The 26,809-nt window shown below is 30.0% G+C and overlaps 1 protein-coding gene across 1 annotated transcript in view; it reads left to right on the top strand.

The window, feature by feature from the left end:
• Positions 1 to 26,809, top strand: part of LOC142320867 (limbic system-associated membrane protein-like) — a 1,323,513-nt gene that overhangs the window by 505,196 nt on the left and 791,508 nt on the right. The gene's annotated exons all lie outside the window — the stretch shown is intronic.

Below are 26,809 nucleotides of genomic sequence, written 5' to 3'. Positions count from 1 at the left end.
TCGGAAACTTGCAGATCACCAGTCAGTTGAAAAAAAATGCGCAATTAATTCAATATAATTCTTTATAAAATCTCACATATTAATACGTACTGATATTACATTGGTGTATTAATATGTAAAAAATCTCTTGTAGACACCACATAACTTCCTTGTACGCCTATTAAATTACATATACACATTCTTTTAAAATGGAAAGTACATAAAATTTTATTTCATTAATTACTTCTGATATTTTTTCTTTATTGTTTTTATTGAATTATTATTTATTGTAAAACTTTTTTTTAAAGTCAGACGTTAATAATTATTAATAAATCAATATATATATAAATTAAAAAGAAAGTTAAAAAAAGAAAAAGAAGTCTGATTCGAACCGATGTGCCTTCACCTAAGATCCAAATATTTCATTAATTATATTTGACTATACATAAATTATATTTGACTATAATCCTGGAACCAATGAAAATAAGTACCACTTATATGATAAATCGTTGAAAAGCTCCTCAACGAATGCTTATTACTGTAGTTAAGAAAAAATCCAAAATTCAAATTTATTTAGAGGTCTGACTGTGTATACATTTTTGGCCCAGTCGATTGCAAGCAAAGGGCAGGTGCATAACTAGATGTTACACAGCGCTAAACCCAAAATTTCAACATTCTACGGCTAATCGTTTTTGAGTTATGTGTGATATATAGGTACGTAGTTTTATACAGACGTCACTCCGAAACTAGTCAAAATGGATATTTCGTTGAAATCTGAAAACTGAAAGTTTTCGCGATCATAGTACTTCCTTTACTTCGTACAAGGAGCTAAAAAAAAAAGTAGCCTGAAATTAGCGTGAAACCCGTCGTTTAATTCATATATTTTTAAATTTCCAATACAGTAAATAACTAAGAGTAATTTAAAAAATTAAAAGCAAAAGTGCCTTAAATTCACCACTATTTAATGAGCCTCTACGCTTTTCACCGGAAAGTTCAGTATAGAATTCCGATCAGGCGTGGTGTTTTTCATGTGCTGAAAAATTCCTCTATCATTAAAAACCGTATTCGGGTAATTAGATTGTAGTAATTAAAGTAAATAATAAAAGGGGCAAAATTAATTAATTTTACTGATAATAAATCTTATCCTCCGTAGGCAATAATATATGTATTAAATTAGTCAGTTTTACTCAAGACTGGAAAATTTAGGTCTTGGAATATATCAACTCTAATACGATTGAGAAAATAAATTTGAAGTAATATAAAGTAAGGGATAAGAAAAGAATGAAGTGTAAACTAAGGAAAAAAAAAGAAATACAAAGTATTTGGCAAAGTGAATAAAATCTGTTTTTCCTTTTAACCTAAATATTTGTTAGCCTATCAAGCAAGATACGTTTCGCTTATAACCAAGAAACTTTAAGTAACCTGGATATCTAGTTTCACAAAATATATTTCAAAATAAATTAAAATACAAAATAAAATATGTTAGTATTATATATACATTTAGAACTTTCATTAACTTTGATTTTATATATATATATATATATATATATATATATATATATATATATATATATATATATATATATAATGTAATCCCCGTCGCGGCTTCGCTCGTGTTATACAGTTGATTGCGTTTTCCGTTGTGGTCAGGGGATAAAACAGGTAATTAGAGAAGGCCATGCTCCCATCGCTCTTCCCATGTTGCCAGAGGACTCTGTCCTCTAGACCACGCTGTGTTCATTAAAATCGTGCTTGTGATTATGATAGTTATAGATAAATAAAAATTAAAGCATGTTAAATTTATAAAAATTATCACTAAATGTAATTCTTCAGAGCAACAGCTTGAACAATACAAGACCCGTAACTTTGAATGATCTGAAGAATGCGTGTTTCAAAATAGTCGGCCTTCAAAAAAAAAAATAAAAATAAAATATTAGTTGCAGTTGGTTATCTGTCCTTCGTACGGGTAAAAATTTGTTTTTCCCGGTTCTTATCGTTAACCGACAAACACCAATAGGAGTTGACCATACTTCGTTTCTCAGTTTTATTTTATGTTTTAAGTCAAGTACCTGGAAGTAGGTGCAGCCAGTCATGTTACACATACAATAATAGTGGCAGTGGCTGTATTGGTTCAGGCGTCACGCCGTACACCATCGCACCCCTTAAAAAAATTGAAATTCAAAAATGAAATGCGAAAATGGTTTTTAAATATTTATCTGAAGAGTATTAGCACGTTCAGATATAAATATCTCGTTTATTATAGTCGAAAATGGGGAGAATTTGCAATCACTTCATCATTTTAATGGTTGAATTTCAAAAAATATAAAAATTGGTTTTTAGATATTCATATAAAGACAACACGTGCGCGCGCACACATGCACACATACATTTACAACTTTAAACCAGATAAAAACCCATTTGTCCTCTAATTCAGTTAATTCATTCAACAATAAAACAGCATGTACATTTTTCTTCTTACTTAAATCCCTTTTTCACCGCAAAGATATTAATTCTTACGTAATGTTTAATAACCAAAGAATTTTTCGTGTAAGCTGCACAATCGCTTTGTTCCGCCCCTTGCAGAAAACAAACTACGGAGTGGAACCTGTTGTGTGTTCCAACCATTCTTCTCATGGCGTCTTTCGTTCTCCGCCGCAAAAAAATTGTACTTTTCTTGGAAAACAGATATTTATTTACAAATCACACACAGTGAAAAATGTGCATGAATCAACTGCTTTATGTAAAATCTTTTCTTCTTTTTTGTTTTCGTGTTGTTTAATTTGTGATTTCATTTTCAAAGTAATGAATAAATTTGTAGACAAAAAGTTTGGCTCTGAAATTTTTTCAAAAGTTTAATATTAAAAATATTCTATAAGATGATAACTAGGATATTCTACCCTACTAAACGGGATTTATATGTGTCTGTGTGTCGTCCCCCTTTAGCTTAGCACCGGAGGAATATACCGATCACTAGCGGATAATCCCGTTTCTCGTAGTGGTCAGATATATACTTGTTCAATTATTATATATCGATATAGCTGTATTTTATACACACACATATATATATCGAAGTTTGAGAAAATTTAGTAATTTTTAATGGAATCCGAATTTTCCGATGAAAATCGCAAATATCTCGAAAACGGTCTGTCTTAGCGTTCCGAAAAGTTTTTCACCCCCCCCCCCCCCGAATTAATGCCTCATCCGCATCCAGTGGTACCCGACGGATGATAATATTTTCAATTGCTCCCGGGCCACCGTGCGGATATTGGGGAGGGAATGCGTCCGTAATATCTCGGCAACCGCTCGTCCGATTTCAAACGACGTATGTATTAGCAGATCGATCGCTAACTGTTTAACGCATCGGGTACACTCTTGTTCGACTGGACCTTTGTTATACGGAAATTAAAGCGTTTACCGCTGTTTTGATTGCACTCACCCACCGTACAACGTACCGATCCAATATTTCGCTAAATACGATCAAAACTGTGCGCTAGCACAACTATAAAGTGTAAACTTATGAAAAAGAAGAAGTAGAAAATAAAAAGTATATAATTTTTTTTTTTTTAAACTACTCTTATGTTAAATACACTTAAAAGTAGAAAATAAAACAAATTGTAAAAACAATTTTTAAAACACCACTCTTAAATTAAACGGACTAAAATGTTAAAAATAATTTTAGGACGATATCCCAGAATGAATTTGACAACAAACTTTGATGGTGGTGATGTGTAAGATTATGTGAAAGTCATAGCTTGAAATTAAAAATTTTATGTTTTTCCAATTTTTTCTTATGCGTGATGCGTTAATGGCTTAAAGAGTGGGGTACAAACACGCATAAGAAAAAATTGGCAAAAACGTCCAATTTTTAATTTGAAGCTATGACTTTTACATAATCTTATACATCACCAACAAAGATAGTTGTGAAATCCATTCTGAGATACCGTCCTAAAATTATTTTTTACCATTTATTGCATTTAATTTAACAGTGATGTTTTAAAAGTTTTTTTTTTTTTTACATATATTTTATATATTTATATGATGGTTTTCTTTATATGAAGTAATGAACTATAACCAAAAAGTAGGCTCCGAAATGTACCGATAACTAGCGGAAAATCCGGATTCGCTACTATCAATTTCTAGAGTTAAATTTCTAATTTAACTTTCGTTATATCAATTTTTATCATTCAACAAAAACTTTTTTTCACAGAAGGTAATCAATTTTGGACCCCTAATAATCCCATTACGAGTCGCTGCCTGCCAGGGCAACCCGCTCGGAGGGCTGTAGGCTGTAGGGCTTGCCTGTGGCATGCCTCCTCATCTAGTTTGATTACTCAGTGACATTAATGTACCTATTGTACAAGATGAGAGAGAATTGTTATTCAATTTGAATCACAGTATCATGCGATGTAAATACAAATGTAAAAAATAAATATGAATCGGTAAACGAAAATATTTCTTTAATTAAAATTAAATTAAATTTTTTTTTATGTTAATATTTAAAAATCTGAAATAATTCAAGTTATATAATAAATATTGCAAACATATTGCAAACAATTATGCAGTATTTGGGTTTACTTTGGGCAAAATATTATATTGTTTTAAATCACAACTTATAGTTTATATCGGAAACTTGCAGATCACCAGTTATACTGCAATTAATTCAATATAATTTTTTATAAATTTTCATAGATATTAATACGTACTGATATTATACGGTGTAATGATATGTAAAAAATCTGATGTCGACACCGCATGACTTCCTTATACCCCTATTAAATTACATATACACATTTTTTTAGAATGGAAAGTACAAAAAAGTTTATTTCATTAATAATTTTTTTTAATTTATTTTATTGAATTATTTATTGTAAATTTTTTTTGTAAGTCAGACGTTAATAAATTTATGTATTTAAATGAAAAAAAAGTTAAAAAAAAAAACAGATGAAGTCTGATGTGAACCAATTTTCCTTCCTCTTGTAAGATCCAAATATTTCATTAACTAAAACTTTATTAGGATATAACTCTGGAACCAATGAAAATAAAAGCACTTATGACATATATCGTTAAAAAGTTCTCAATGAGGGCTTATTACTACAGTTAAGAAAAACTTCAAAATCCAAATTCTATTTGGATTTTGGGCTTTTTGGACCCTTTAGTCCAGTCGAATGCAATCAAAAGGGGAGGTGCACAACTAGATGGTATAAGAGTCCTAAATTCAAAATTTTAATATTTACTACGGCTAATCGTTTATGAGTTATGCGAGATACATACTTACGTACAGATGTCACGCCAAAACAAATGTATATTATAATTATTAACATTTTTTTTTAAAGAAACTATAAAGATGATTTTTAAAATATTCATATTATTATTATTATGTTTTGAAATTATATTTTTAAATTATTATTAAATATATGGTGAGTCACTACAATAAACTAAATCATAGCCAGGATATTTTATTTTTAATTTCTTATAGAAATTATAAAATTCGTGAAGTAGGTCATTGGTCATTGTCAAAAAATATTTATAGATATTATTTATATATCATATCATACTCTATAGAAATCCCCATAACCCCATATCTCAATATATTATTGAGAAACACTTATTGACAAGTTGTTATAAAATCATTAAAAATCCTTTTATGTGGTATTAGATTGTAAAAAATGTTTGTTGACATATTTACCAAATTTTTTCGGTTAGAAAAGTGTTGCATTTCTGAAGAAACAACTTTTTTTTAAAAGAATTTTATTTATTAAATATTTACAATGAAATTAATAATTATAAATTGGAAAAATTAAATATATCTAAGATTTAATATTTTTGAATAATTTAAAAATTTCTTAAAATAATAATTATTATTTTTTTTTATATTTTCATGCAAAACTATTAAAATACACCGTTTTGATAATTTTTTTTTTTTTTTTATTTATTTTAATCACAATTTAGATATAGAACAGTTATGTGACGTATTAGTTGTACTATTTTAGTGACTATTTTCTAAATATTTTTATTTAGTTGTGACTTTAAGGGATTTTATTCGCGTTGAAATTGACCTTGGGGTTGGTAGGTACTAGACAATATTTAAAATAGCTCAGTGAGGCATTAATATTCAATAATTGGGGTAACGCGGCCAGATAACCTCTATAACCTTCTAAGTTCAACTGTTTCGACGTTGGGCCCAGAAGATCTGTGAGGCTTGCAAGTTCAAATGGTCCGCGCATCATCTGCTCTTCGATTGCCCATTCTTTGAAACCATCCGACAAAACTTAGACCTGGATTGAGATCTACAATTTCTACTAAACTGGAAAGAAGGTATAAAACGTCTGTTGCGGTTCCTCTCCTACAGAGGAGTGAAGAATACGGTTTAGTGGTTTTTGTCTTATTTGCATATTTTAGTTTGTATTTGTTGTGACTTTTCTATGTTTATTCTTTATTGTTCCTATTTATTTATTGTTTATGATCATGTAGTGTTACTTTAGTCGCTAATGACTGTAATTGTTGATGAGACTGTAAATTAAAGGTATTAAAAAAATAAATATTTTAATAATTTTGAGGTAAAATAAATGTTTTTAAATAACTGGTTTTAAGAAAAATAAGAAGCGGTTATGTGCTTTACAAAACTATTTACATAAGAAAGAAGTCCAAGTAATATCACGATTGAACAGTTATACGTTTTTAAAATAATAACATTTTTCTGACTTTGTATTTATCCTATATTTATATCTTAAAAGTGAATAAAGTATTACTAAGATCTTATTTAAAAAAATTCCATATTTATAAATATCTACAAATTAATTAATAGGTATTATATTTTTTTTTTAAATTTAAAAAAAAATTAAATTTTAAATGAAATAATGGTTAAAAAAGAAAATAATTTACATTCAGAACACTTTTTAATTTTGTGTTTCCAACATATATAGCTTTTCTACATGAACACATCGGCTTTTTAAACTGTATTTTTGTAATCAAAAAACTAACACTTTTTTTTATGAACTAGTATCATTGATACTGTCCAACAGATTTATCACATAAAACCAAACCCAAACCCAAACAAAATGAATATCCGATCTACACATTAATGTGATGGATCATTGAATTCGATTTATTGTGGAAGTACTCGTTATAATATCGTATTTTCTAAATTCATCTTTTTAAAAATATTTTTATAACTTTATTAGAGTTCATCGTAAAAAATTGATGACGATTTAATTGAAATTTACTATCGATTTATGTGTAAATCCGTGATATCTCATCTAATGTTGGTAGAAATTATTCCCTTTAGTGTAAAGAACTAATCAAATTTGAACAATGAATTTTATTCAATTTTTTCTATGTTAAAAAAAAAATACAGTATGCTATGTTATAATAATACGTTCTTACTTTCCCGAATATGACAGTATTGTAAAAGAGTGCCTTCCGGTCAAGATTTCCCATTTCGCCTCCACCATAGGTTTGTTACATTTCTTAATTTTTTCTACTTATATAAAAGGAGTAGGTTAGCCAAATGACATGTATGGAATGTCTATAGTATGAAAGTGAATCATGGACGATAAAGAAAAGGGAAAGAGACTTGTTTGTGTTTTATTAAATGTGGGTATGGATAGAAGAACGGAGAAATTTGGATGGACGGAGGAATTTGAATTGAGGAATGAAGAAGTGATGAACACGATCAAAGAAGAAGAAATACTACTTATGGGTAAGTACAAAAAAGAGAAGGAAACCGGTTATGACATGCTGTTAGAGAGACTGATCTTGCCTATTGCATTAGAAAGATCAGTAGAAGGAAAAAAGAGCTAGGAAAGAGGAGGTTGGAGTTAATAGATGAGGTGAAGACTGGAAACATCAAGACTCAGAGGAGATAAAAGGGTGGGGATAAAAAACCTCTTTAGACCTTCCTGTACTAAAAATCACATTCTTATATTAAGTAAATGAATCGATTATATACGTATGTCAATTTGGTTACTTCGGCAATTTAATTTAGGGTTGGAGGGTTAATAAGCCTAGTTTTTTTTTTCTTTTAACTTGATGTATTCAAGCAGGATTAACCGATTTTTATGAAATTTTGTACGATTACTTCCGAATAAGGGTCACTGATGACTTAATTTTGGTTGTATTTTATGTCAATCGGTTGTAAGAGCAAGTTTCTCAGGATCATTGCGGCAAAAATCAAAGAAATAAAGTTTATTAAACCAAAGATAAGAAAGCTAATGAAGGATTCGTACATTGAGAGAAGTTTAATGAATCTAAGAAATCAGCACGAGAATTTTTTCAAAATATCGTTAAATCATTCCTGGCAAAAAATAAGCCTCTGAACTATGTAGAATCGGTAAGTTAACTTGAAACTATTAAAAAAAAACTGAGATACAAAATGTCTCTAATAATACACAAGATGTATTCATATTTGGCCTTTTTTCCATCTAACCTTGGTGACGATCATGATTCATCAGGAAATATCGATCATGGAAATATGCTATGCTACTAGGGAAATTGTTAACCATATTAAACAAACTTAATCTTTACACAACTTCTACGTAACCAATGAAGGTATTTTTTTTTTTTTTTTTAATATTCTGTAATACAATCATTAAAATGTTATTTTCTATAAAATGTAAACATTAATTCTTTCAATTTCACTCTAATATGATTTTTTCAGTAGAGTATTTCTTTAATGTTAGACTCAAGTATTTGAATTTTTCTTTTGGTAGTAAATTTTCCTTTACCATTCAGTGTTGGAGACATTAACTGCAATGTGGAACGTGTTTTCGTATATCTTTGAAGCGATTTGAATGTAAAGGTTTTTGTTTTATTCGTGATATTAATTTTCGAGTTTTCCTTAAAGACAACGATTAGGTAGAGTACTGTGTTTATAGCGTATGAATGAACAATGAAGAAAACAGATAAAGAAAAAGTATATTATATTCAAAGTTTGGATATTAAGAAAATTATTTTACATCAATTGAGCATTTAGAGAGAAGAACCAGAATGTATTAAGGAAGATGGAACAAAGTGTAAGGAGGATGATGAAGAGAAAATTAAACAGAAGTGAGCTGTTGACAATTGACTGTATTGTATGTTGGATGGTGTGTTGGAATGTACTTTGAAAAGGGTGAATAGAAAAGGAAAAAGGACAATATTAGAAAGAACAATAAGGATATGTTGGAGAAAAGTAGGTACAGTACTAGAAGAATTGAAAAGGGGGCCTTTTACAAAGACCTACAAAATATTGAAAACAATTGTTCATCTAGTTCATAAATTTTGAGTGATAAAAAATAAGAACCGAATAAAAAATTCTGTAGATATGTTATAAAATAATAATAAAAAATATTCTATTGACTTAACTGTTTAAAATATAGACATATACTTAATTTTTTCATATGTTTATCAGTCGCACAAAAGGTATAATTGCTGGTCTATCTGTAAATTTACCAATTTTGATATTTGGGTAACGTTTTAAAAGAAAATAAATCTTGAGTTTTTAAAATTTGTTTTTTAGCAAAGAAATCAGGAAAATGTCAGTTTTTCCGATTTAAACGGAAATATCCATTTTGACTAGTTTCGGCGCGACGTCTGTACGTACGTATATATGTATCTCGAAATGTATATATATGTAAGTCGAAAACGATTAGCCGTAGAATGTTGAAATCTTGCATTTATGAGTGCTGTAACATCTAGTTATGCACCTCCCCTTTTAATTGCATTCGACTGAACCAAAAGTGTCCCAAGAAGCCCAAAATCCAAAACAAAATTTGATTTTGGACTTTTTCTTAACTGCAGTAATAAGCCCTCATTGAGAGCTTTTTAACGATGTATCATAAGTGGTACTTATTTTTATTGGTTCCAGAGTTATAGCCAAATAAAATTTTAATTAATAAAATATTTGGATCTTACAAGGTGAAGACACATCAGTTTGAATTCGACTTCAACGCCTTTATTTTTATTTTTTTACTTTTTTTTTAATTTAAATATATTGAATTATTTATTAATAAATTATATACCTTTCATTGTAAAAAATTTACGAAAAAAATAAAAAATAACAGAAGTTATTAATGAAATTTTATGTACTATTCATTTAAAAAAAATTGCATATGTAATTGGGCGGATAAGGAAGTTATGTGGTGTCCACATCAGAGTTTTATAATACTTTCTTGCGTCTTTTCTCTATAAATTTTTTTTTTAAATACAGTTCCCACAAGAACTTTATTTTTCATATCCTTGGTTACCATGAAGAACTGTAACATAGATTTTTATCTGTTTCTTCATGAATCATGCAAGAAAGGCGTAATAACGGACTTAATTTTTAAGTTATTAAAATGCTCGTATTTATCTCTAAGGATTACTTAGTATATTAAACAGAAGAGATGTCATTCTGATAAAAAAAGAACCTTTTTTCTGTCTTTATTCGCTTAGGATGCACTTTTAAAAACAAACATATTTGGATGGATAAAATGTAGAAAACTATTAATAATTTTTACAGACACATTTTTTTTAAATTCTGAAGAGGTATTACGATTCCTTGGGATGGGGACTTTTTTTCTGAATGGGCTACTAACAGACGATTTCGGTTAGGTAATTTTGGGATATACGAATATAATCAAATTTGAATCGATTTTTGCAAGAAACATTTTTTTTCAAATTCCTCGTGCACAATAATAATGAAAAATTTAATTTGTAAAAATAAAAATTAATAAAACTATCTTAGGATATTGTTTTTGTTTAATATAAAACTTAATTATGTATACACATCCTTATGCACAAAAACTGTCTTTTATTATTTGTTCATTGAATTAAATTTAGAGAAACGTTTTTAACCAATAAAAATTTCATAAAATAGTTAAACAGATACATTTAATGAAAACGTGAGAATTTAACAAATTCGTCTCTTCTGGCGGTTAAATGTTTTTATATGTTAATTGGGAATTCTAGAGTATATTAAAAATTTCAGACGATAATAAATAAAATATAAAATAACTTTTAAAAAGAGCACTTTGGTTTATTATCCATAAATTACCATCTTATTTTAAATCAAAATTATTAACTAACAGAATGTCAGTAGGTTACATAATTGTTAAATAACGTTTATCTCCTATTCCGTACTTATAAATCGGATTAATTACCTTACTCTCTCGAATTTCAGCGCTTTTTCCACGTCTTAAATAAAATTTATTTTTAATTTCATCATTAGTTACAGTATACTTACCATTTGTCACATGATCTATTCGTGTGTAATATATTAATATTTCCCAATTTTAATAAAAAACTTATATATTTTCTAATCTTGATTTAATATAATTATTTAATATGAATTACGCCGAATTCTTAATTGTAAGTACAAGAAAGAAACAAAACAAAAAAATCACTTCTATAATAAAATTATTATTTTTTTTAATGTTTGCTTTAATAATGTGCTTTATTAAATTTAATAAATAAACATTCAATAAAAATTGTCGTTTATAATTAAATTAAAAATGAAACGAATCTGTAATATATTGTTCAAAAGATTTAATTTTTTTTTGTTCCTGATGGTGTATTTCGTAAAGCATCTTCATAATTGACTAAAAAAAAAATACACCATCATCAGAGAGGTAGACTCTACTGAACCTCAGTGAGTGTGCTATACTGTATTCAATTATATTTCAGCAAATTGTTTGCAATTACTGACTTACTCTGACTGTCCATTTATTTATTTTTTCCGTTTTACTAATTCGCGTTTCCCTATGAATTTCATGTGAATGTTTATTTATCTCTCTATGTGTATGGTATGGGGTTGGTTTAAATTCAAATTTATTTATGAATAAAAAAAAAATAGACAGGTAATTAATTGAAGGAAAGTTCTCTTTTTTGTTTCTATTTTGATTTTTTAGGTCAAATGTGAAATTTACTGATGAATAAAAGCTAATTATTTGCAGTTTAAAATACAGCGTGTACATTTTTTTTATTAAAATTAATTCATGACCTTATATTTCAATTTTCAATTTTAATTTGCTTAATTTTTATTTTATTTCATTGTTATTAGCTTTTTCTATTCACTCACTTCTAATAAAACTTATTTTAATTTTGTCTTCAAAATATTAAATAATTATTTTCGCATTACTTTTCTTTGTAATGGTTTGACATACATTAAAGAGACTAATATTTGCAAATGACAACTGTTTTTAAATATTAACTAATGTTAAATATTAAATAAACAGCTGTTTATAGTACAATAAATTTAGATCTTTGACTTATGAATTTTTGTAGACTATATGCTTCGAAATTAACTTGAATACAATTTATTGTTGTCATAAGATTCATCTGAACGTCACCGGTACATAGTAATTTAAGAAAAAGCATTCTTCAGATGGTACAGCTTAGTCCCATAACGAGCACGCGAAGAATTTCTAGACGATATACTATTCCACAGTATAGAGGACATAGCATATTCACGGAATGCATCCTTATTATGTTCGTAAAGTTCAACACCTCTATCTTGGTACCAAGCCAGACGACTGCAATTTTGCAACGGGTTAAGAGTAAATTAATTCCGCCCATAGTATGGTCGGACGAAGCTACTTTTACTTGTAATGGCATAAACAAGACACGAAATTGATATCGATAATCGGAATAAAACCCACATAGTGTAGTAATAAAATTTCCAGCAACAATTTTCGGTGAACGTTTGGAGGTATGATCGATAATCGATTAATAATTTCTTCCATACTAGAACAACTTGTCAGGGGGAGAAATGAGAAATTATAAAATATAAATAGTGCTTGAAAATTTCTCATTAGCAAAACAATTTGAAATCTAGCATCAACATTTAAAATGTAGCACTGTCTTACTTAGACAGTTCATAGATAATAATTTAATGGACGTAGAATGCCGGAAAATTGGCCACCTAGATGACCGGTTCTTACTCCCTTAGATTACTGTTTTTGGGGATTGTTGAATTGCGAGGTATGCAAGAAAAAAAAACACACATGATGAAGTGATCGCTTGTTTTTGGAATGCGGCTGACCTCATCAAGGAGCGCGATGATATTAGGTTGGTGACAGAAAATGTAAGTAACAAGTCGAAAAGTGTATCGACTCAATGATGGAATTTTCAAATATTTATTGCAATTAATACAGTATAAAATAGAGTTAACATTGTTTTAAAGTAATTTAAAAGTATTTTAGTCTTTCAAAGGACTAAATGTATTGTACTAAAAACAGCTGTTTTAAATTTTTCTAAATTAATAACATTTTTTCTGCAAATTTTGTTCTATTAGTTTTTATTAATAAAGGCTGGTTTTCTATTTTTTTTCATCGATTTTATTCCATCAGTTTTCTAAAAATTAAATTCTCTGCAAGTTTTTATAATAAAATTTACACATTTATTAGCCATTTAACAAAGTTAATTGTACTTCAAAACTAAAAAAAAAAAACGTGATTTTCGTCACAGAATGTTTCTTTTTTACATTGAATACCATGAAAATTATGAGTGATGCAGTTTTGTTTCCTGTTTTATTCGATTTTTCAAGCTCAAAAACATAACAAATCATCAAGTTTACCCCTTATATCACATCTTAAAAAATTTCAGCATGAAAACTTTTCACCGGAACTGACTTCCGGAGACAATTTTGCTTGCAGTAAATTCATAACAGCGTTTTCGGACACATGTCGGTTAATTTGTTTCTTGGTAACTCGAAAATTTAGAAAATATTTCCAACTTTAAAGGTCAATTTTTCGGTATGATAACACTTCAACCAAAGGCACCAGAAGGATAGCAGCTCAGAGCTTTTAAATGTAAAAGGTAGATTTATTTTTTCCGAACAGTTTCGGTAACAGTACCGAAAAAATAGATCGGTACTGTTACTGTACGTATCTGTTACTGTCAATTTTATATTATCCTACAAAATATCTCAATGACTGCAAACAGATAGCTAGAACTGTTAAATCAACAACTAAGCCTCATTTTACTGTTCCAGAAATGAGATATGCCATTTTTCAGCAAGATAGATCCGCACCACATTTTACAAACCCAGTTAAACTGTTACTAAATACTCATATACAGGATCGTTGGATTGATCGGGAAGTGAAGTTTTGGACTGGCCACAGAGGTCACAAGACCCTACTGTCCATGACTTTACTTGTGGGGTTGTTTAAAGGAACATGTGTACTCACAGAGTCTTAACGCTATTGAAGAGTTGAAGGTATGAATTCCAAGACATTTCTTTACGAATGCATGCATAGGATTTGTTAAAGAATGTTACCACTGCGTCGCTGTAAATGGATTTCAGTTTAAGTAAAGTATTTTCTTTCTTTAATTTAATAAATCAAAAATTTCACATAATTTTAGGAGTTGATTTCATTTTGTAATTCATCTGTTTTAATAATTTTTACCAGCTATTTTGTAATTAATAAATATTTGGTTTATCCAAAATTGATTTTTTTTATTTGAAAGCCGCCATTTTGTTTCTGTAGGTACTAGAAGGTTGAAATTTTCACAGAACATTTTTAGAACCTTCCTTAAAAGATCTGCAAAGTTTTAATGGAATCGGTGGGGGAATGTGAATGGGGGGGGGGGGGGTGAAAAAGTTATCTTAGTTCAAGGATGTTGCATTGATAATGAACGACATTATATATTATTGCATGAGAAGGAAGACTTCTTCTAATTATGAACTTCAAATATCTTGAGGAAACCTTCAAATATAGATATGATAAACTTACGAAGTGTGAAGAAATATTACTCATAAAATCAAACCTTAGAAATGGATAATATAATCAAATAAGCTTATGTAAGTAACATCCCAACCGACTTTACTGTTTAAAGTTCTATTTATGTTTTCATGTTGTATTTTGCAAATACTGTTATTGCTACTTGCTGTTTTATTTGTTTTTACCTAAATCCAGTTATTTCTGGAATTCTCTTCATAATTTCCCGTAACTTTTTTTTAAAAATAAAATAAGTATGGTATATTTTGGATGTTCCTTTGAAGCTTTATTTTCAGTAATGTTACTTTTATTGAGAGGAATAGAAAAATCATGGAAGAGACGGAATAGTATAACCTATCATCTATTTTATAACGATTACTTGGGCGATCGGGTTATTTTAAACTGAGATGATTGCAACGTATTATGGATCAATGGATATTGTTTAATTAACTGAAATTATTTACAGTAACAAATTATGCCTCTTATCAGGTTGGAGTAGCGGGATGGTAAAATATGGGCCTTTATCCATTTTCACTCTAATGATTAAAATTATTGTTTATTCAATACAAATCAAAATTATCATTAAATATTTTATTTTTTAATTAAAAAAAAATATGTGTATTAGAATATAAATCGGTTTTGGTGATGGAAATTAAAAGTTAGCAAAAAATTAAATTACATATGTGTGTATTTTACGTATACTTTCACGCAAGGTTGAATAATCTATGAGCTCTCTTTTATTCGATTTTTTCTTCTAATATTTTTAACAAGTAGTGAACAAATTAAAATAATCTGATGTGAAATCTACCATAACTGATAGAATTGGTTTATTTATTTTTATTTAATATACCCTTATTACGTATGAGATTTGTCATTTTCAAATATGTTTTAAATGAAACAGTTTGTTTGGTAACGTACACTTTAAAAGAACTAAAACAAACATTGCATTTATAATTTTATTGACATAACAAAAGAAATAAAAAGTGACATGCGAATACAAGTATATAAATAAAGTGTCATGGAGTAAATTGCCTCGTACGAAAAAAATCATTGTGTTCTTTAGATTCCTTCCATGTAAATATATTTTTACTCTTCAAATCTTAGTTTTTTTTGGTTTTTTTTATGAAGTATTCCATTCTTTTTTTCAAAGACAGAATTTTTTTGTTCCATTGTATTTTAAGTGGTATTAAATTTGCGTTAATTTAAACTTCCTGGACGAAACCCTACCCCATGTTCATGCAGTTAAATTTAAACACCATCTATGGCACGTAACGACAAAATACTTGTGCACTTTCACTTATGTCGGCCAACTAGGAAATTATATTGCTTAGGAGTTTCCTGCAGAGTACGGGATTGGCGGTCTTAAACTATCCGAGCTGGTTGCGGTTGTGCTTTTCTGTTTCGCTGCGTTCAGCGGGAGTGGGAGTCATGACCGTGATCTGCTTTTGGCGACGTTGGGCGAAGTGCGGACGGATAGTGGTTATCCGGTGGAAACCGGGTTGAGGGTGGGCTGATGTGAACTAGATCTGTCAAAAGTTTTGCGGCGCCTAGTGTGCGTCAGCCACTTTGGCTGTTGGCAGGCTGTTCCATAGGTATGGGTATCGGAGACCTTACTGCCTCGTGCGAGCCCTGGAATGTTGGTGTAGCGGGTCAGGAAGTACCTGACACTCCGGCCCGGGTGAAATTTGTGGGAGGTAACTGACTAGGGAACCCGAGCAAGATAAAAAATCTGGGGCTTCCTCAACCGCGTGTTTGCACGTACCTTGCGAATATTGACTGGCTTAATCCATGGAATCTTCAACTTACACGATTTCTGTGGTAGAGGGTCCACATAAAAACCCTCGTATAGGAGAGCCTTTTTCTTCGTAAGCGAAGCGAAGAAAGAGTGTTGAGTATAGTAATATTGAAAATAGGGACCGAACTAAGTTTCTACCAAAGTTTAGTAGAACGATACCAAAATATATGGTGATAAATAAGAAAGAAGGAGATTTTACTAAGATTCGTCCTTTTCTGATTGCTCTAGAGATTATGGAAGCTGCAGGAGAATCTGTTAAGGAGGCAAGGAAGACTTGCATAGACTTGTTTGTGGGAATCGTCAATGACCTACAGTCATCACGGCTATTGAAAGCTATAAAGAGGACACTCATCAACGTTGAGGTTGTACCGCATGATACACTAAAAATCTCCAAGTGAGCTTTTGTTTGCAGGGACCTTCTAAATTGCACAGAAGAAGATATTGTCGAAGAGCTTCAGGAACAAGGACTTGTTGCATGCTGACGTTTGAACACCGTCACAGATCTACAATCGTCACAGTCATTCAAAGCCAAAAGATTGGAGTCATATTGACGTTGTACCGCTTGTTACACAAAGCACCTCCAAAGATGTAGTTGGGTGAAGGATTTGCTGTGTACAGAAAACAAAATTTTTGAGGAACTCCATGGACAAGGGAGTTGTCGTCAAGGGAGTGTTGCGTGTTGACGATTGAACACACGTTGGAAAGGTAAAAGTTGTCCTCTCCACCTAACAAGTTCTGACTTTCAACAAATCCAAGTTTAAGAAAAGATTAAATCTGGCTTTCATAAACTAGATGTTCGTCCTTTCGTTCCAACTCCATTGCAGCGTTTTGAATATCAGAAATTCAGATTCACAGCAGTGTGATGCACGAGAAAGAAAATCTGTGTTTGTGGTGAGTCATTGCATTTTGATGACCCGGGCAGGGATCCTCCCATTTGTGTCATTTTTCATGGGAACCGCTCTGCGAGTTCGCGTAACTGTAAAGTTTATAAAGAAGAGGTTCAGGAGATGAGGACCATTAAAAATTAAGCTGCTTCGATAATGGACGTACACATTATTAATGAGAATCTGAAAAGTCGACTTAATAGAAAAACCAGTTACAAACCGATACAAACGGTAGCAGATATTATTAAAACAAAAGTTTCTTCTCCACCAAGGAGTCTTTAACCAATTCTAAGGTGAAGGAAATGAAGCGAAAGCTCAATGGAAGCCGAACCAAATGCATCGCAGGTCAAGGTTCATATCGAGAAAATAACCGTTCAGGGAATTAAGAAGGTAGAGATAATGAAGCTAGCTAGCTAGATAAAGAGAGTGTTGGACAAGTAAAAATTAAGCCCCAAAAAACACGGAGGCCTCTAATAGAGGAAATATGCACTTTAGCCACCCAAAACATTTAGCGGAGAACATATCTAGTCTCAACTCTGATGCAATACTCACCGGCAACTCTGGACCGGCAGCAAAACATCCTCTGTGTTTTAATGCGTGGGATCGGTAGATTCCGTCTCCAAGACCTCAGACACCCTGAAATTTGAGGTGGAGGCCGTCTGGAAGATGGAAAAAAAATGGCCTAAGGGTTAATCTAGGCGGTAAGTAATATAAATGGGGTTAGACTTATATGTTTTTGGATGAATATTCAATAAGAGTAAGTTTTTAAGAATTGAGGGATTATTACATCCCTCAATTTTGCGGTTTTTAATGTTCTATGACCAGTGTATTTCTGGATGGTCTGTCTGACAAGACTTGTCTTCTGATTGGTTTGCTAGTGATTTTATCAGGGAAAATTAAAAATACTAACTTTAATAGAGAAATTATTAATTTTCAGGGAAAGATATATTTCCTTTTTTTGGAGGGTGGCAGGGCTAATGACCCTAACAGTCGATGCCCGTTATACCCAAAGAAATAAAAAGTTTTAATTTAATATAAAAAAAGAGCCCATTGTGTTTTACTATGTAATTCAGCACATGTATTAAATGAATTACCTCAAAAACATTTAAGTCACTATGAGTTAAGAATTTCATGCACAATAAGGGTTAAGTATAGCTTAAAAATAGTTAGATATATTTTTATGTCTTATCCTGGTTATATGGCGACAGTGTACATGTTTTATTTCTCAGAGAAATGAATACAATAATTTGTTGTTTTACACTATTGGTCTTTATGCTAAGATTATTTTAGGTGTAAATTATTTGATGTAATGTAGTACTCCCAAATACTTTTCTGAGAGTTTTACAGTATTTTATCCAGTTACCTATGGTTAATAATTGGAGTTATATGGCGTAATTTATCTGCGCCTTATTTGTTTTGGCATGCTGGTAAATGTAAATTTATTTACTTCAATGGTAGGAAACCACTTTAGTTCCCACTCTCCGTTGTTACTGTTATACAAGATGCTTAGCTTTTCATAAGAATGACCTTACCATTTTCTGACTTAACCTGGCTCATCCCAGGTATTCTACAAACATGATTGCGGCACATAAAATACCTATAGTTCTATTCCTTGATTACTGAGTTTGGCGATGAACCAAATTTTTCTTCCTTTTCACCTCTCTTCTTTACTTAATATTACATTTTCTCCCTTTCTTCCCAACCTCTCGTACAATATACCAGCTCACCTACACCACTCGTTCTATTTGATGCTTGGCTTCATTCTTATGTTTTCTTAAAGGTTTTTCCCATTCCTTCACTAGGTATATTCAATAGTTTTAAACTGTTCTTCTCTTTCACTCCCTCCTCTCTCTGCAACTGGTATTAATCAATTTGCTCTGTCGCTTCACAGATTGATATATTGTTGTCTGTATCAATAGTATGTATTCTTGGCACCACATTCAACATTTAAATTTGAAACACTATTCATTGTTTTTTGTTGTTTTTTTTTTGTCAGAGTATATAAAAGATTGAACATTAGTAGGCTTTCTACGAGAAGCCATAAGTAGTTTAATTAATATACTGAGGAAGGCTGTAATGTAATTCACACTGAAACGAATGGGAATAAAAATTGTCTTACAAAGCGATAGTTGCTGCAATTTCGTAGTTATTCCACTAATTTTAACATTCAAAAATTGTTTAACCCAAGTCCTCTCTCTCAGTCGATATTGTTTTGGTGTCGAGTACACCTGCTATGTCAAGGTTTCTAAAACGTTATCGTAACGAGGAAGACGACTTTATTTCAGTATTTTGTCGGGAGATGAAACTTGGGTACATCATTACGACCCAGAAGGAAAATGGAATCTCATGGAATACCGCTCTATGGTTCATCACACGATCATAAAGTTCAAACCAAAACCGTCTGCAAAAGAAATTCTCTTGATGCGTGTTTTGGGATTCCAAACACGTGTACATGACTACAACAAGAAGAAAATATTTGACCATATTGCGCTACCACCGAGGCTCTTGTTATGTTGAAATTTGAACCTATTCTACCTACCCCTTATTCACCAGTTATGGCGCCCTGCAATGTTCACGTCTTTTCAACATTGCTTGAATTGAACTGAATCAAGGATGTTCATTTCCCCGTGGTTGGTGAACTGAAGGACGCAGTGTAGTCGTGAATCAAGAAAAATACGCTACCATTGTTCATTGATGGAATGAGAAAACGGTTCACCGTTGGAAGAAATGTGTTATAGCTCTTTAAACACTACTTCCTTGGCGATTTTTTGATTATATAATAATACTTTATATTTCTTATCCCAGTGTTCATGTTATAAAATAATATGCTGATAATTGTTGAGATTTTCTAGATTTTTTTTTTTTACTTATAATTAATTTTTTGTGAATTTATCTTTTTAACCTTAATTAAACTTATAATTTAATTTCAACCCTTTTTTGTACTACATACTTTCTGTTATTTAAGTCCAAGAATTTATTAAATTGTTAATTTCTTTTTATTGTTGTTCCTTAACAGTTATTCCAGTAAGTTTTTTTTTTAATTTGTTATTCAGGTACATTTAAATTTCTGTTATAAATGTTTGATTTCAGTGATAAAAGTCCACTTAAAGATTTAAATGCTCTTTTTTTTCATTATTTTTTTTTTCTCTTATTAGTCTAGTTTTATGTTTACGTGAAATTATGTGTTTAGTTATAGATGTGTGGGTTTGTGAGAAAAACCGACTATACACTACGACAGAATGTTACAAAGGTTCGTCAATTTTTGAAGTATGAAGCACAGGTCAAACGGAATCTACGATAAATTCTCTAGAGAAGTCACCGAGGTTACAATAAACACGTGCCTCTTTTTTCCCTTGAGCATACAGTTGCAATTTTATTTCTTTTTCAAATCTCTTCTTTGTGCATATTAATGAATCCCGTCATAGAATGGTTTAAAAGCACCAATCATTTTACTACTAAATGATTTTAGAATTAAATTACTTTTTAATTACATTTTTTCTTTTTAAAAATTTAATTTAAAAAATTAAGTTTCATGAGATAAACAAAAATTTACTTTTCTTTTATCGAAAAAGAAATTTAAGTAACTTTGTGCACGATTAGTAAAACGATAGGCGACCATATTTATTTATATCATGTACTACTAAGTGTTACTAATAGGTTGATATTAGAAAAGGGTCATCTGCTTAAAAATCTTGTCAAATCCTTCCAAAATTAGTCTAGATATTTATCTTAAAAATAGTTACAAAATAAAAAAGTGGTTAATTTCTAAATGTATACTAGAATAATTGGACGATAAAAGATGAAGGTATTAATTTACGCATATAAACTTAAATACGTTACTTAAAATTGATGTAGTAATTATGTGTCTGTTTTCATATCCTCCACTTTACGTTCGGTTCAATGAAATATTAATTGCTTTTATTTTTTGTTAATTCTAGTATTGTAGATTAGTATCAAATTAAGTGAATTTTCTCACAATAATAGACCTAATAATTATGAAACAAAATTTCAACATCAGTTTTCTCCCATAACACGACTATTTATTAACCAATTTAAAAAAAATCTCATTTTGTTCAAAATAAAAGTCTTTAATATTTTAGAAAATAACATGAATTTTGATAAAACTAATATTTATGGAGATAAAATGGATTGAAAAATAAACATGGCCGCTATTTTGTAATTTTCGAAGGTGTTTAAGTCCTGATTTTTCGTAATTTTAAGGCTTTATTACCAACACGCTTACCAAATATTAATGTGATTCGTCTATCCGAACGTGAGATATAAATTATTATATAAAAATAACAAAATGGCGGCCAGGGGGAGAACGAAGGAGAAAATGCCAATTTTTCGTCAGGATATTTTTTGTTTAGTTTTACAAATAGAATCCCAAAAAGTACAGCCAGCCTACCATTTTAGAAACACCCATTTTATATATATATATATATCTTTATTTTTTTCTTTTCTTGTTTAGCCTCCGGTAATTACCAAGACTACCAAGAGTAGTCTTGTGTAGTTTCAGTTCGACCATTCCTGAGATGTGTGATTAATTGTAACCCAAACACCAAAGAATACCGGTATCCACGTATTCAAATCCGTGTGAAAATAACTAAATTTACTAGGACTTGAACGCTGGAACTATCAACTTCCAAATCAGCTGATTTCGTTTTATATGTATACTGTACTTATTAAATCGTACGAGACGTGTGTATTCGACAATCCACTTAGCCTATCATTCTTCAGCAACACTAATCGGCCACACAAATCGTATGCAACTGCTGAAATTCTTGTGAATTTGGAATTTTAACTTAATCCTTTCCGTCCATACAAGATTTGGCATCCTGCGATTTTCATCTCTTTGCGCAGTTAAACAGGGATATTAAGGATATAATCAATTAACCACGTATGGTGAACTAAAGGGCGCAATGAGGCCGTGGAAAGACTTCACAGCATTCTTCCTTGACGGAATGAGAAAACTAGTTACTATTGGGGAAAATGTGTAGCTGTATTAGTAAATAAATGGAAAAATAAATGTATGTGTTTATAGCAAATAATGCACTTTTATCCCATATTTGTTTCATTTAATTATTTCCTTTCATTTCCTAGTTATGCGAAGTTGTGAATTACATTTTAACCATTTCTTGTAGTATGTTTTATAATTAAATTTGAAATATTTTTTTTCTTTTTTTTAAAAATAAGATTATATTACATTTACATTAAATTGTTTTATAAACAATTTAGCCGTAAATTTCCTGCAATCAAGATTATAACATTAAAACACCAGACTCGGAGATCTATGTTAGCGTCTCAGCCTTTCATCCGGAGTTCTTGATTTAGAATCCCGATCAGGCATGGTATATTTCAGAACCTATAAATTTCCATTCTCAAAGGGCAGAATGACCAAAGAAGGCGATGAACGTATTCGCAGAAAAAAAATTAATAATGAAATATTTCAGTTTTCCTTTTTGTTTTTTATTTCTTATAAGAACACTAAGCAGATTAAACGTTCTGCAGCAATTTTTAAGCTTTATTTATTCTTGGATATTAAATGAGGTCTTTTGTTATCTATAAATTTTGTATCTTACGGATTTTGTAGAAGGTTCAGAGGAATTCCATTAATTAAAAGTAAACTTAAACTAGAGCGGCTTAGGCTATTAAATAACAGCACTAAATTTTATATGTCAATAATATTATCAATTTTTAAACTTAAATATATTTTAAAATAAGATTTACATTCAAACTTTTTTATTGCACACTCTTTTACAATGTGATAATTCTTGACTCTTAAACTCATTCAAAAATGTTGATTATGATAACAGTCCCTCAACGTCTTCTAAGTAGAATTAGTTGTTTAAAATAAGTATATATAAAATATTTTATTCATAATTTTGTGGTAAAAATTTGAAGGGATTTCTGAATAATTATTTACATATTTATTTATTCTATCAATGATTTATTAACTAGAATAAATTTGGATGTCTGCGGAAAGACAAATTTTTCTCTCTGAAATATCTATCACGTAGTTTAGATTTTATACATACAAAATAAACTAAAGTTACGGGAGCCTCTTCGTTTTAATATTGTAGTTACTTTTTCTTTTTTTCTGTTTTGCCTCCAGAACCACCGTAGGGTATTTCTTCAGAGCATGTATGAGGATGATATGTATGAATGTAAACAAAGTGTAGTCCTGTACAGTCTCAGGTTGACCATTCCTGAGATATGTGGTTAATTGAAACCCAACCACCAAAGAACACCGGTATCTACGATCTAGTATTCAAATCCGTATAAAAATAACTAACTACCTTTACAAGGTGGTAGATCCAGTTACTTAATTATCCGGCCCTGAGTACCATAAAACGTTGTAGATTTTAGAGCTAGTGTGGACTGTAGATGAGGATGATGAAATAAGACAACTCGTTGTTTCCTTTGAATTGTTATGTTTAATATGTCGTTACTCCTGACATAATAACTAACATGACAAACTAAATTGATAATAATAAATGCTAACATAACTAGACTTGACATTTTCAAGTGTACTACTACTAGTAACACTAATTATCCATCCGGACGAAATGAAAAATACGACTGCTCTTTGCAGGATTCGGGCGCCGAATGAATAAAGGTTACTTATACGATCATGACTGCTCCTTGCGGCATCATGACGTAGAACATCGTATAATCAGAGCTTTCCGGGAAGCTCTAGCTCTCGCTAGGTAACAGCACCAGACGACTGAAAGTAGAACGTAACACAAGGATTTGAACTCTCGACTTCAAAATCAGCTGATTTGCGATGACTAGTTTAACCACTAGACCAACCCGGTGGGTTATATTGTATTACTGGACAAAAATAATTAAGTTTGCTGCATCACAATAATAATAATAATAATAAATAATATACATACGGCTTATTATTTTGAAAGAATCAATTTGTTAGCCGTGATATTATTGAAGATCTGAAAAGCAAACAGCAAATGTGAAAAAATTATACATACTGTTAAGAAAGAGACCGACATCTATACATTTTACTTTTTTTTCTTTTTATATAAAGTAATAAAGACTTTAAAAGATAGGTTTTTAGAGTGAATGAGAAATTATCAAGAGAAATAGATTTTTATAATTTTAGCAGAAAATGTAGTTAATTAATAATAAATAGATGAAGCTATGAAGAACTTGTTTGGACAGTATTTCAATTTTAAAATAATTAAATCTAAAACAAACCTAATGTAATCTGATAATAAAGAAAAACAAACAGTAAGTTTATTATTAAAATAGGAGTTCAAAATAAACCAGAGAAGTTAAAAAGTATAATTTATGGATATTCCAATTATAAAGGAAGAAACTGTATAAAGAATTTAATAATTGCCGTACCAAGCAGGGATATCAAGTAGAAAAAATCTGTTTGTTTACAAAAATATAAAAAATGTAATATTTTAAAATAAAATTTTTTAATAATAATTTAATTTTTTTTTACATATCAAACGTTTTATTAAGCTTTATTCTATATAAACTGGAAATATATTTTTAAATACTTATTTTGTACTCTTCGACAAAAAAATTATGCAATAAAGTTAAAAATGAAAAACAGATGTGTTGTGAAAATTTGGCTGGTTGATACTAAATGAAACGTATCAACTGGTTTAATTGATCATTCTGCTGTAATATTTTCAACATTGTTCTCTACCTCTTAAATTATTTGATTTATATATTGTAAACTTTGTTGTCCCAGATATTTTACTATCTAAATTTCATTTCATTATAAGATTAATTAGACCTAAGATCTATATTCTAAAATTCGTCTACTGAGAATTTGCTACAAATTTCTTTTAATCTTCCAAGGTATTAATTTTATTTTCAAACAATATCTTAATAAGGTATTAAGTCAACCAAAACTTTTAATTTCAGTACCAACAGCGTAAAAAAATATTTTGAGAATATTACATTAGGATAATCAATTAAACCAGTTGATACGTTTCATTAGTAAATTGCATCGAAACATAATCTGTAATTTTAAATTAAGTTTTGATACAAAATTTATTAATTTTCATATTATGTAAATCTACTTCAGTCTTAAAATCATGTAATTTTAGTCCTGCGTCTTAATGCGTTTGTTTTCCTTTTTTTCTCGAGTTTAAGTTTGTTAATAACTTTTTATTTTTATTTTATTAAAATTATCTGTGCACTACTAAAAAATTAATGAGTTATATTATCGTAGAATAGATTTGTAACGTAACTTCATTAAATAACGAAGATTAAGCTAAGTCATTGAGCAATAAACGAAGGTGCTCAAAAAATTTCAGAAAAAGACGATCTAAATCGAAAAGAATACAGAAAATTTTGAATTCAAGGTTCCTCTATGTAAAAGGAAAAAATTCAACAGAGTAGAATGGTTAGAAGGATGAAGTACTAAACAGTCCGAAAGAATGTAGAATTTCCGGAAGAAAAAGAAAGCAACTACGTGAAAATATATTTGCATGGTTCTTATAAACTTATTTTTAAAATAATATTAAATCGGAATTAGGTAATTTAAAGAATTATTAAGCTCAAATAATGTTTATAAATATAATCTATAGTCTTTTTTTAACGAAATACTAAAGAATCAATAGAATTCACTTTACTCTATTATCCAGGTGGTAGGGTAGGTCGACATTCCTTAATTCTTCCTTACGTTGACCACCCAAAATTTGAAAGTAAAAATAAAATACCAAGTATTTTCTGATAAATGTATATTAATATTTTAGAATGATATTTAGTTGGATATATGAAAAAGATGTTCATATATCATAACTTTCATTTTATTTAGATTTAAAGTACATCTGGAGCATTTTCTAACAAACAAAATTAGTTTTTCTTTGTAATGATCATTAGTTGAACTTTTGTAAATACCGTAACAGATAATTTGTCACATGATTAATAATAACATGAATAAATATTCCCTGTAGCAGAGTGTTAGCGTCTAAGCATTTTAGGTTGAAAGTTGAAACTCCATTAGGCTTAGTATTTTCATTACGCTTCAAAACTTCCTTTCCATACTAACACACATAAACTTCAAGCTTAAAGGTGAATAAATCATTAAATTAAAAATGTAAGGAACAATAATTAGTAACAAAACTTCACTGTTTCTTAAAAACAAAATTTGTAAATAAAGGTTTTTTACTTTTTCAACATTAAATTCGTAATTTTTTCTTGTAATGTTGTTATTATCGGTATTCTAAAGATTCAGGCTGTTTTATCCACGAGAAATTTAGATGAAAATGTAAAAAAATACATTAGAGAAAAATCCTCCTCTATGAATCATGAGACCTTGCCGTTGGTGAGGGGGCTTGAGTGCTCAGGGATACAGAGTAGCTGGACCGAAGGTGCAACCATATCGGAGAGGTATCTGTTGAGAGCCAGACTAAGGAATGATTCCTGAAAGAGGGCAGCAGCTCTTTCAGTAGTTGTTAGGGGCGTGAGTCACAATGACTTAAACGGCCGTATCA

The sequence above is a fragment of the Lycorma delicatula genome, chromosome 3 (assembly GCF_047948215.1).
Source record: "Lycorma delicatula isolate Av1 chromosome 3, ASM4794821v1, whole genome shotgun sequence".
In the NCBI taxonomy this organism is placed as follows: Eukaryota; Metazoa; Arthropoda; class Insecta; order Hemiptera; family Fulgoridae; genus Lycorma; species Lycorma delicatula.
The sequence above is the reverse complement of the archived record's forward strand: the minus strand, read 5'-3'. Positions and strand labels throughout refer to the sequence as shown.